This window comes from Nestor notabilis, unplaced genomic scaffold, assembly GCF_000696875.1.
Source record: "Nestor notabilis isolate BGI_N333 unplaced genomic scaffold, ASM69687v1 scaffold22058, whole genome shotgun sequence".
NCBI lineage: Eukaryota > Metazoa > Chordata > Aves > Psittaciformes > Psittacidae > Nestor > Nestor notabilis.
The window spans coordinates 32,385-45,857 of record NW_009939932.1 but is presented as its reverse complement, the minus strand read 5'-3'; the positions used below and the strand labels follow the sequence as shown (position 1 = coordinate 45,857).

Below are 13,473 nucleotides of genomic sequence, written 5' to 3'. Positions count from 1 at the left end.
ACAAGGGCGAGCCCCGGCGGCGAGGGTACCTCCAGGTCAATGTCACCGTCCAGGACATCAATGACAACCCACCCATCTTCAGCCAGACTCTTTACCAGGCACGAGTGCCTGAGGATGCGCCTGTTGGGGCCAGTGTTCTCCAGGTCACTGCAGCTGATGCTGATGAAGGTACCAACGCTGACATCCGCTACCGCCTGGAAGGAAGTGATGGCAGTGGTGGTGGTGGTGGGGAGGGGGCTGGCAGCCTCCCGTTTGAGGTGGACCCTGAGAGCGGGGTGATCCGCATCCGGGAGCGCTTGGACTACGAGGTGCGGCAGCAGTACTCGCTGACCGTGCAGGCCATGGACCGAGGGGTGCCAGCGCTGAGCGGCCGGGCTGAGGCCCTCATCCGCCTGCTCGATGTCAATGACAATGAGCCCCGGGTGAAGTTTCGCTATTTCCCAGCCACCTCCCGCTTTGCCTCCGTGGATGAGAACGCAGCGCCTGGCACAGTGGTGGCCCTGCTGACGGTGAGTGATGCCGACTCCCCTGCAGCCAACGGGAACATCTCTGTGTCGATCCTGGCCGGGAACGAGCAGCGGCACTTCGAAGTGCATAGCAGCAAGGTACCCAACCTCAGCCTTATAAAGGTAGCAGCTGCATTGGACCGGGAGCGTATCCCGGCCTATAACCTTACGGTGGCAGTGGCGGATAACTATGGGGCCCCGCCACCATCCCTGGGTCCCCCCACTTCTGCCTTTTCCCCTGATGGAGCGGCGGCAGCTCCTGTGAGCCGTTCGTCAGTGGCTAGCCTGGTGATTTTTGTGAATGACATTAATGATCACCCCCCTGTGTTCGGGCAGTCGGTCTACACCGTGAACATCAGTGAGGAGGTGCCCTTGGGCAGCTATGTGAGGGGCCTGAGTGCCACGGACCGTGACTCCGGCCTCAATGCCAACCTCAAATACAGCATTGTCTCGGGCAATGAGCTTGGCTGGTTTCGCATCAGTGAGCACAGTGGGCTGGTCACCACGGCTAGCCCCGAGGGTGGCACTGCTGGGCATGCTGCGGGCACGTCCGCCTCCAGCGGGTTGGACCGGGAGACTGCTTCTCAGGTGGTGCTCAACATCAGTGCCCGGGACCAAGGGGTGCAGCCCAGGTTCTCCTACGCGCAGCTGGTGGTGACCATCCTGGATGTCAATGACAATAAACCTCGCTTCAGTCAACCTGAGGGCTACCAGGTGTCCTTGGCTGAAAACTCCCCATCAGGAACTGAGTTGCTGGTCCTGAGTGCCACAGATGGGGACTTGGGGGACAATGGGACCGTCCGCTTTTCTCTTCAGGAAGCTGAACCAGCGCTGGCTGTGGTTGGCCCCTCCTCAGTCACCCCTCGCCGCGTATTTCGTTTGGATCCAGTGTCAGGCAAGCTTAGCACCATCTCACAGCTGGACCGGGAGGAGCAGGCTCACTTCTCCCTGCAGGTTCTGGCCACTGATTTAGGCTCTCCTCCCCTTTCTTCCATAGCTCGAGTTAACGTGAGTCTCCTGGATGTGAATGACAATAGCCCTGTGTTTTACCCTGTTCAGTATTTTGCCCATATCCAAGAGAACGAGCCAGCTGGAACCTATGTGACCACAGTGTCTGCCACAGACCCTGACCTGGGACCCAATGGGACAGTCAAATACAGCATCTCAGCTGGAGACACCTCCAGGTTTCAAGTTCATGGCCAGACAGGGGTCATCACAACAAAAATAGCTCTTGACAGAGAGGAGAAAACTGCTTACCAGTTGCAGATCGTGGCCACTGATGGTGGCCATCTTCAGTCGCAGAACCAAGCCATTGTCACCATCACTGTCTTGGACACCCAGGACAATCCTCCTGTTTTCAGCCAGGGCGTGTACAGTTTTGTTGTCTTCGAAAATGTTGCCCTAGGTTACCATGTGGGTACTGTTTTTGCTTCCACCATGGACCTCAACACCAACATCAGTTACCTTATTACGATGGGCGACCAAAGGGGCATGTTTGCCATCAACAGAGTGACGGGGCAGATCACCACAGCCAGTATTATCGACAGGGAGGAGCAAGCATTTTACCAGCTGAAGGTGGTTGCTAGTGGTGGGGTGATAACTGGAGATGCTGTGGTCAATATAACTGTCAAAGATTTAAATGACAATTCTCCACACTTTATTCACGCCGTGGAAAGTGTAAATGTGGTTGAAAATTGGAAAGCTGGGCATACCATATTCCAGGCCAGAGCTCTCGATGCTGATGAAGGTGTTAACGGTCTGGTTCTTTACAGCCTTAAGCAAAACCCGAAGGGCTTGTTTTCAATCAATGAACAAACTGGGGCCATAAGCTTAATAGGGCCGCTTGACATAAATGCTGGGTCTTACCAGGTTGAAATCCTGGCCTCGGATATGGGGGTGCCACAGCTGTCCTCTAACTTTATCCTGACTGTGTCTGTCCATGATGTAAATGATAACCCACCTGTGTTTGACCAGCTTTCCTATGAAATTACCATTTTGGAGTCGGAGCCTGTGAATTCCAGGTTCTTTAAGGTGCAGGCTTCTGACAAAGATTCGGGAGTGAACGGTGAAATAGCTTATAGCATAATTGAAGGGAATACTGGGGATGCCTTTGGCATATTCCCAGATGGTCAGCTGTATATAAAAAGTGAACTGGACCGTGAGCTTCAGGAGAGATATATTTTACTGGTTGTGGCCTCTGATAGAGCAGTTGAGCCACTCAATGCTACTGTGAATGTTACTGTAATTCTGGAGGATGTAAATGATAACAGGCCCCTGTTCAACAGTACCAACTATGTATTTTACTTTGAAGAGGAGCAGAGAGGTGGATCACGTGTAGGGCAAATAAATGCTGTAGATAAAGACTTCGGGCCGAATGGTGAAGTCAGGTATTCATTTGAGCATATGCAGCCAGATTTTGAGCTGAATGCGGTAACTGGGGAGATAAGAAGCACTCATCAGTTTGACAGAGAAGCTCTTATGAGACAGAGGGGAGCTGCAGTATTTAGTCTCACGGTAATAGCGACAGATCAGGGGTTGCCAAAGCCTCTAAAGGATCAGGCAACTGTACAAATCTACATGAAAGACATCAATGATAATGCCCCCAAATTCTTGAAAGATCTGTACCAAGCTACTATATCAGAATTGGCAGCAAATCTGACACAGGTTCTGAGAGTTTCTGCCTCAGATGTTGATGAGGGGGTTAATGGATTGATTCACTACTCCGTAATCAAGGGAAATGAAGAAAAGCAGTTTGCAATAGATAGTAGCACAGGCCAGGTGACCTTAGTAGGCAAGCTAGATCATGAAGCTACTGCATCATATTCGCTTGTCATCCAAGCAGTGGACTCGGGAGCAGTTTCCCTAAGTTCAACTTGCTTGTTGAGCATTGATGTGTTGGATGAAAATGACAATAGTCCTTCCTTCCCTAAATCAACCTTTTTGGTGGATGTCCTGGAAAATATGAGAGTTGGTGAACTTGTGTCATCTGTCACTGCCACTGATTCCGATTCAGGTGACAATGCTGAACTCCACTATAGCATTACAGGGACAAACAATCATGGGACCTTTAGCATCAGTCCCAACACCGGTAGTATTTTTCTTGCAAAGAAACTGGACTTCGAGACACAATCTCTGTATAAGCTAAATATAACAGCAAAAGACCAAGGAAGGCCACCACGGTCATCTACAATGTCAGTAGTAATACACGTTAGGGATTTCAATGACAACCCTCCTAATTTTCCTCCTGGGGACATCTTTAAATCTATTGTTGAGAATGTTCCTGTTGGTAGCTCTGTCATTTCTGTGACTGCTCATGATCCAGATGCAGATATTAATGGGCAGTTAACGTATGCAATCATCCAACAGACGCCAAGGGGTAATCATTTCCATATAGACGAAGTGAGAGGAACAATATTTACCAGTGCTGAAATAGATCGTGAGTTTGCTAACCTCTTTGAGTTAACAGTCAAAGCCACAGACCAGGCTGTTCCTGTGGAGTCCAGACGATTTGCTTTGAAGAACGTGACCATTTTGGTGACGGATCAAAATGACAATGTTCCTGTGTTCGTATCGCAAAATGCCCTCGCAGCCGACCCTTCGGTGGTGATCGGTTCTATCCTGACGACAATTATTGCTGCAGATCCTGATGAGGGCGCCAATGGAGAAGTGGAATATGAAATAGTCAACGGAGATACCGAAACCTTCATTGTGGATCGCTATAGTGGAGATTTAAGAGTAGCGTCGGCTTTGGTGCCTTCTCAGCTCGTGTACAATCTCATAGTTTCTGCCACGGATCTCGGCCCCGAAAGGAGAAGATCCACCACCGAGATGACTATCATTCTGCAAGGGATTGATGGGCCTGTTTTCACTCAGCCAAAATACATAACCATCTTAAAAGAGGGCGAGCCTATCGGGACAAATGTGATATCTATTGAGGCATCAAGTCCGCGGGGCTCTGAAGCTCAGGTGGAATATTACATTGTGTCCGTGCGATGCGAAGATAAGAGTCTTGGGCGCCTCTTCACCATCGGGCGCCATACTGGTGTCATCCAGACTGCTGCCATTTTGGACAGGGAGCAAGGAGCACGTCTCTACTTGGTGGATGTTTATGCCATTGAAAAGTCATCTGTTTTGCCCTGCACTCAACGAGCAGAGGTAAAGCTTTTATTCAGTAATTATTTACCTGTTTGCTTTCTAAGTGGGTCCTTTTATGTATTTATTGTTATCTGTTTTACAGAGAGTAGTACACAGAAAAAGACCTGGAAGCTAAGTCTGCTGATTCATTAGTTAAAGATGACCTTTCAGTTGGTATCCCTCAAACTATTTTCCTCAAAGCTGCTTCTAGAAATCTGAAAGAAGCTTAGGCGGAGCGCTTGAATTTGGCTACTTTTAGGCACAGTGTTGGTCAAATAAATCTTAGGTACTAAATAGCTGTGAAAATATTTAATCATGGGCATTTTTGAGTTTTGCATGCGTTCTATTTTTAGCAGCTGTTAATTATTTGAAGTCTTTCTATTCCTATGTGAATTATAACTGAGCTTCTTCCACTGCAATAACCATGTCAGTATTTGCCAGAGAACTGGCCAGTAGGATATTGCTGCCTGAACAGCTCGTCGAGTGTCTCCAGTCTCGGATGTGCTTGGCGTCCCTGCCTGCTTAGGTCCGTCAGATAGGTCTCCTCATGCACCTCCATTTGAGGTCATTTCTTTACACACATGGATGAGTATGAAAATGGTCTTGTTTCTGTTCTTAGGTGTGACGGACAGTACAAATGGAATGGTTTTCTGGCAGTTTTCCTTATAATAAAGCCATTTGCCTTGTCTGAAGGATCTTTAAATGTTCTCTGCATGATTAGCTTGAGGAGCAAAAGGCAGAAAACAGGTTTGAAACATCATCTGTGAAGTATGAATATTTTATTTGCTCTGTCTAGTAGCTGAGCCACAGAGCTGATCATTTAGGTTATTCTTGCTGTCTTCTTTAGGGATAGCGAGAAGGTTGGTGTGAAAAGGAGTCTTGTGTTTGGTTTAAGTTGTACCATGTTCTGGAGCTGCCTCCTTCACTTCACTGTGAGCCATTTAACTTGCAGTTCTTGGAAACCTGGGGCTGGCACTGCTGAGTGGATCAACCTGCAGAGGATACTGCAGGTAGTGTAAAGTGGTTCAGCTATTTCCCTTGCCAGCTGAACGCCTTGTCTCAATACTGCATAGCTTGCACAGATCCCAGCTAGACTTGCTCTTCAGAATTGTGTCTTAGGTTTGAGCCACTAAGGATGCTGTAGTGGTTTGGTTTCTGTTGTTAGTTGGGGCTTTGTTTTCCTTTTTGTTTTTTGCAGATGTGGTGTTTCTAGCTCTTTGAGTACTGTTCAAACTCAAATATTTCTTAGCACTTACGAGAGAGCTCATTTTAGCATGTGTGCTGTTGATTATCGTGTTTTGAAGAGCAGTAGTGTATTGGAAAGAAGATTCCTGATATATAGGTCTTTGTATCCCTGCTAGAAATGTATAAATGATTAAACCTTTATAATTCTTTTCTTATTATTACACCATATTTTGTCTTGATGGACAGTGTTTTGAGGGTTCAGCCTTTGTCAGTAGGTATTTGGATTGTAACCCTTGAACTCTGTGTCTGTCTGCATGACCAAAGAGTTTCTTGACTGGAGAAGGACTCACAGGAGACCATGTGATTGCAATAGTCCCACATGTTGTAGAAGTAGTTCATATAAATATTTGGTGAGCAGGGAAGAGAACAACCATCGAAACTTTAAGCAAATTTTACATTGTTGAATACAAACCACTCCTGAAATGAAAAGCAAATGTTTTATTCTGTAAGGAACATTGAAGGCAATAGTTGGAAGCTAGGTTTTCATATTGCTGGTTGTATCTTTATAGCTACTAAAATGTTGCTTCTTCCAAATGTAATTAGCTTACTGTGCTTCTTTAGAAATACATTATAAATTATAATCAGCTATCGACTTTAAAAAACATAACCATATGCAGTCTTTCTCTTGACTGATTGAATTTCTCTGGAACAGCTTTTGCTGTCCCACACTTGAACAAGAACTACTACAGTGACATTCTTTGTGGAAGCTGACTGTCAGTGGGTGCTGAATAAGCAATGCAGCTTTTTTCCATGTTGCTTTTGGATGGCAACTTCTGTTTTGTTTTTAGTTCCATGTATGTAGTGCAAAAATTTTGGTCTTAATTTTCTGCCAATCCACTTCCATGAAAAATCAGCCTGTATCCAAGTGTGAGGACGTTATCTGTTATCTTTGTAAACTGACCTTAAAGTACACTTGTGTAATTTGGAAGGTTTAATGTTTTATTCCAGTTTCTAAGGTGATGGCTTGAGTGGCAGCATAACCACAACATTGACAAGAGACGATAAATATGTGTGGACCTGTAGAATATCTAAAACCACAAAGCTTGAGTGTTCTTTTGCCCACAATGTCTTAAACTTTTTTTTGGTATATATATGGAAGGATGAAGACTGACTGATTTTTTAGATTCCTGCTTGAGAAGTAAGGTGTAAAGTATTGATGCAGGTGTGCAGACAAAGCCTAGTAAGTCTGGTACCTGATAGCTTTCTGAACAGATAAGTTGGATATAAATATTTTGAGGAAAAAGCTTGAGTATTGTATATTTTCTTTGTTCCTTCTCCTATGCAGAGCATGTTGGGCTTTGTTTCTGAATATGGTTAAAGGGAAAAACAGTAATAGGATTTGCTTAAGTTCTACATTCTTCTTCACTGCCTGCTACGCCTTCTGCCCTGATGCCAGACATCATCCTAATTGCACTGTGGCGTGAAAGTGAACCACTGAGCACTCAGCCACCTGGTGCTAAACTTGCTAGCTGAGACTGAAGAGAGCAGCAGTAGCAAGGAACTAAATGATCTTTTATCTAATGTAGGTTTTGGGAGTGGTTTTGGGTGGCAGATACCTGGTGTGAAATAGAGATACTTACAGCTTCAAAGCAGTGAGTAGGCTTTGTCTAGCTGGCAGGCAGTATAAAAGACAAGCAGGCTTGCGGGAAGCCACTTGCTCTACAAGTGAATCAACTCTTGTCCTTGGGAAATGGTGTGATTTTTGTTTTTATCTTTTTCTTTTCTTTTTTCCCCCTAAACTTTTTTTCCCTTAATTATATCAATGATGATGAAAAGATCTACCTAGTGCTTCAACTGAAAAAGTCTCCTTACAGCCTTTCTCATCCAACCCTAGGGCATGCCCTATAGGATCATAGGTAGGGCATAGCTATGGGGGTTGTACACTAGCCCTTTCTGAAGAGAGGGTCCAAAGGAAGAGCTATGTGATGGCAGCACTGTGGAGGTCCCTTCTGACCCCAAAGCAGCTGGCATGCCTTGTAACTGAAGGATTACATTTTCAGTAAAGCAGCAACTAAAGAGTTTAGGAAACAAAGAACAGTTTATTTAGTTTGTGGATTATTGGTTTTTTTAGCACTAGGTTTCATATTTGTATACTTTTCTGTGCTTATTATTACTATATGGAGAGAAAGGGGGTGGGGGGGTCAGAAAAGTGCAGGTTATGAGGTATTTAAGCTCAAAGAGTACTTTGAGATTTGCAAACTCAAGTAGTGCCTGTTCAATTGTATTTTACAGCCAAGTGGTGTAACTTTGAATAGTTATTACTGAATTGGAAAGCTTTTTTTTTCTTTTGGACATTAGCCTATTTCTGTGCAACCTACAGTGACCAAAGAGATGATTTGATGATGTGTGAGTGTGTTCTGTGATCAGTCTTTATTTTTTCACTGTCCTGTATTAATCATTAGGTGTGGCACTGTTCTTCTTGGATAAGAAAAGAATAATGTAGGTGTTCCTGAAGCTCTTCTGTTTGCCATTTTACGCCTTTTTATGTGTTTCTGATGAAAGAAAAAACTCAGTAATTGCTTAGCTCCTTTCTCATGGCTCTCCAAAAGAAATTCTCTTTTAACCTATTCAGGCAGGGCTAAGGGTTTCACCGTCATTTAATATTTAATATAGAATGACTAATGCATATTGGCATCACTTGGAAACCATGTGACTGTATTCAATCGTACCTCCCAAAACAATGGTCGTATGCTGTGGGAGACTTTGGGTGGTCGTATGTTGTACCCTGCTTCTTGGCTGGCAGTAATAATAGGAATCCAGGGACAATACCTCATATTCTGTGGTCTGTTACTAGGGATTTAATGGAATTAGACAGGATTTCTAGTTTGCATGTTTAACCCTTCAGTGGGCATGTTTGCATGTTTATCTCTTGAGAGGAGCAGTGGGTTTGCTAGGGACCACTGGTGCTGATGTGTGTATCATATGTGACAAATGAGAGGATAACAGATTGGGAAGTGAATTATTTGTATATGAAAGATGTTTAACTGCACTTTAAATAGGTTCATAGTTTTCAAGGAAGGGAGAGAAGGATATAAATATTTATTTACACCCTTCATACCTTCCTTAATACCCTGGAAAATGTATAAACTTTAAATGAAAGTTTTAGTGGTGGTATTGATTTTAAATACTTGGAGAGTCAGATCAATGATCCTATGAATGTTAACATGCTCTCGAAACAGGGATGATTCCCTTGATTTTCAGACAGGGAAATATGAGGCACCAAGTTTTCTTTTGCATTTGTGCATTCTTAGCTGCTTCTTGTGGTACATTTCATGACTGGCACTATCGGGAAACTTGGACTTCTAGGTTGGCAGAGGCTTTTAGCTCCGAAATCCATAGTCTAGGAAAAATTTGTCCTTTAATCAGGCAAAATATGGGGATTTCAGACAATGCTTACTGCTGACATAGTGAAGGTCTGGAACTTAAGGAAGACAGGCAGAATGAATGCCCCTCTCCTCCTGGAAGGAAAATCATAGGACATTTCACCTGGAACTTGTGTGAACTGCAGCTGTGGCCATAAAACCATGACTACATGGTGTAACTTGTTTATGTGGAGCTTTGAGAGTCAGCCCAGCCCAGCCCACGTCCTGTCATTCCTGCACCCACTGGACCTAGGAGCGAGGTGGAGGTGCTCAAAAACTGTTTTCTCTGTGGTGCAGAGCTCCAGAAACCCGGATTAAGAAAGAGAAGATGCTGCTAAACAGGAATGACAGAATACGTTGCGGGAGAGGCTGCCCAAGCCATAGGAGCACGACGCATTCCTTGTGCTGTTTGGGTTGGGTACCACTTCAGGGATGTGGGGCTAGCCCTAGCATCCCTGAGAGAGGAAAGGGGTGGATTGGTAGGGCAGAACACTGATGGTGTTACTTCTCTAACTAAGCTGACTAGGGGTGGAGGGTTTTAAATTTAGTAAGAGGATTTGAAACCCACTTCAGAGAAGTCTGTTATCTGGCATATTTTCCCGTACAAATAAGAACAATGGGGTATTCCTTGTATTCATACTATTTATAAATTGTTTTAATCTTTAATGATGCATGGCACATTAACTGCAGCTTGACAAAGGAAACTACTTATGAAACGTTTGAGTAAACAATGAAAATCTGCCGCCTTGTCCCAGCTACAAAGCCATGGTTTTTATTTCCAAGTGCTGTTATTGCTGATTCTGAGTAACATGTAATTATTTAAGTTATTGCTGTCATTTGCACTGATCTGAAAAGGGATCTCCAAGTTCTGCTTGAACTAGAGGGGGAGATGTATGTGCCTTATGTCGAAAACTGTTCAAAACCGATTCGTGGGTTTTGATTCAGAATTGTCCCTTTTTTTCATACTCTCTAATTTCATGAATAATTCTGCCTTGCTACATTTTCTTAATTTCTAGAATTTCTTATTTCTTTGCTATTTTAGCAGCCTCTGGGCATTTTTGCATGTGAGGTCACTTCATGATTTTTATATTAAGAAATCACTAGACTTTAAAAACAACATTCTTTATTATGGAAAATATTATTTTTCATGTGTCTCTTTTGGCTATTATTGCTGGTGTTTGCATTAACCATAGCAAAATTTTCATGTGCTTGTTTTTGCTGAGTGTTAAATTCTTCATACAAATCTCTAAATGATTCTTAGGTTCTATTGATGTTAATAAGCAAGTCCTTTTCCATGTAAAATGATACCCCCCATTGCTGCTGGAGTCCAGGTTTCTTTCCATGCATTAGTCAGGTGAAGCAGTCAGTGGCTGTTCCTTCTGGAGAACTCCAGAAGTAGGTCAACAAAGCTTGCTTGCTCTCTTGGTGTCTCCAGCCGTCACCACTGGCTTTACTGGAGCAAGACTAAGCTCTTGTTGGCTCCTGAAATCTTTCCTATTATCTTTTCCTGTTTTCTGTGCATATCTTGACCTTGAGACTGTGTCTCATCAGAGGATGTTGGTACCCTTTTGACTGATGGAAGAAGGCTCCGGATATTTCCATGGTCTCTTCTGAGTCTTTTCAGAGATTGGATTTTGTTGAATCACCACTCCAGGGGCCACTTCCCACCCTCCACTAACAAGGTGCCTGTTTAATTTGAATCAGAGCAGCCCCTTAGCATGGAATAGTTCTGTTGGTATAACTTGTTTTAACTGTGTCTAGGATAGGGAGTAGCATTACTGTTAAGTTAGTTTAGTTTCTTACCCATGTAATTGTGTCTGTGCAAAACCTGTGTGTAGACAGCCCTAATACTCTTGGGTTTTAATTAGAGAAGAAATTTATGGTGACTTAAATTGAAGTAAAACAAAGAGTTTTCCTAACATATTCCTGCAGTTAGGAAAAGTGATGCCAGATCAGTATGGTACATCAGTACCATACAGATTTGTTTCAGTAAATTTATAGCCTGACTTCACTTTGCCAAGAATAATACCAGATATGTTAGAGAAACTGTGTCTTTGTTTTACTACGATGTTTCTCTCTATTCCAGTAAATCTTATTTTTAATTAGACCCTTAGTCTAGACTGTCACCCAGGTTTGTTTTTGTAGTGATCTATTTTTGTTTACTTCCTCAGAGCAATAACATACCAAAAGGACAGTAGAACAGATGGAAACTGATAGCTATGTTTGCACTGTAAAAATACATGTCGTCGTGTTAGTTAATGCAAAAGAATTTCAAAGAACCTATTATGAAGTGGTAATTTATGTGCCAACAGCTATGCAAAAAGAAATGAAAACAAGCATTTGCCTTAGTGTTTCATGTTCTGCAGTCTTTGCACATACATGCTGTTAATAGGCTGTTGCTCGTAGTGACATAGTGATACTCAATTAGTGTACAAGGATTCTACTATGTTTAACACAGCCATCCAGACATCCGGTTCTACAGACAGAAAGGAGTGCTCGTGGTGGTGGAAACATTCAGCAGGCTCAGACAGATGGAAGGAGCTTTGGGTCTCTTTCTTCTGGAGAAGAGCACCTTCTCACAGTGCATTGCCTTCCACCTCCACTGTACCCTGTGGCTCAGAGGTGGCATCTGATGGCCAAGTCTGGGTCCCCTGCAGTGACCTTGTGAGGGAAGCTAACTCCTAAATGTCTGATGAAATTGATCTGGATCCTCTATTCGAGGTGAAACACAAAGAAAGGATTTTTCTTGCAGCTCTTGAACCGAAACAAAAAGGAGTAGCTTTGAGATGTGCCATATGGCCAGTGTGTGAAGTATCATCAGCATTAAGATAAAATCATAACTTTCTCAATTTCACATATCCACATTTTCCAGCCTCCTGGCTAGCTGTGCTCTTCTAAATATGTGTATATGTGCATGTGTCAGAAAAATTCTGTCTTCAGCTGCTCAGTTGGATGTGCCTGGAAAACAACCAAACTGGATCAAGCAGTGATGTAGTTTTCTTTGTAGGATCTGCCTGTGCCATTTTCGGTTCTTCTCAGGTATCTACTGGACTGCTTCCAAGCCAGAGTCAAGCCCCAACTTGCCATTATGAGCAAAGAATCATAGAATCACAGAATGGTTTTGGTTGAAAGAGACTTTAAAGCTACTCTATTTCCAACCCCCTGCCATGGGCAGGGACACCTTCCACTAGAGCAGGTTGCTCCAAGCCCCTGTGTCCAACCTGACCTTGAACACTGCCAGGGATGGGGCAGCCACAACTTCTTTGGGCACCCTGTGCCAGCGCCTCAGCACCCTCACAGGGAAGAACTTCTTCCTTAGATTTAATCTAAATCTGCCCTCTTTCAGTTCAAAAGTGTGTAAAAGGCAAGGGAAACGTGGCAGTGTGAGTTTTCTAGGAGATTCACGGTGTATATCTATTGTTTCTTCCATAGTACCTGCCATTTTTTGCCAGTAACCTGAACTCTGGGTTTTGAGCCACCTGATCTAGTGGAAGGTGTCCCTGCCCACGGCAGGGGGTTTTAACTAGATCAGCTTTAAGGTCAATTCCAACCCAAACCATTTTGTGATTTTGTGTATTTTTAAAATCATTCATTTATTTAATAAGAGAACACTAAAGCTGCTGTGCAAGGCTTGGTGTTGGTGGCAGGTCTTCTGGGCCCGTGCCACACACACTGCTACAGCATGGTAAGGGATCAAAGTGTTCCTGCCTTCCCTGGGAGGGAGATGGGTATGTACCAGAACTGTACCATGCTGCCCATGGAGGGCATGTCCTCTACTTCTTATTTAATTCTGTATGGGCAGCACTGATAAAGCTGATGAGCTGGAGACTTTGGGTCTTAGGAGTTACTTCTGACTCATTTCCAACCCCTTAGTTGGATGCATCTTTTATGCGGCAGATTATTAGCACAGAGCATAACAGTCATTGTCACTGATGAGAACGAGGAGTGGATTTAAGAGCTGTGCTATGGGAGAAACCACTTTTGGAGGTCTCCATCGGAGCTTCACGATCCGCTTAAGACTTTAAGTGCTTCGTATCTAGTCCTCTGTGGGTTTTTAAGCATTTTTGGTAGCTGCAACATTTCTTGAAATACAATCTAGGAAAAGACTCCTAATTGTAGGAATGTGTCTAAGATGTTTCACCTACCTAAATCAGTAGTCTTCTTTTTAAGCTATGAATAGAATTTCTATCCTGAATTAATTTAAATAGCATCCAACACTAGATAAT

The 13,473-nt window shown here is 43.7% G+C and overlaps 1 pseudogene; it reads left to right on the top strand.

The window, feature by feature from the left end:
* LOC104410060 overlaps positions 1–4,661 on the top strand; it is a 5,127-nt pseudogene extending 466 nt beyond the window's left edge.
* The last annotated feature ends 8,812 nt before the right edge of the window (positions 4,662–13,473 follow it).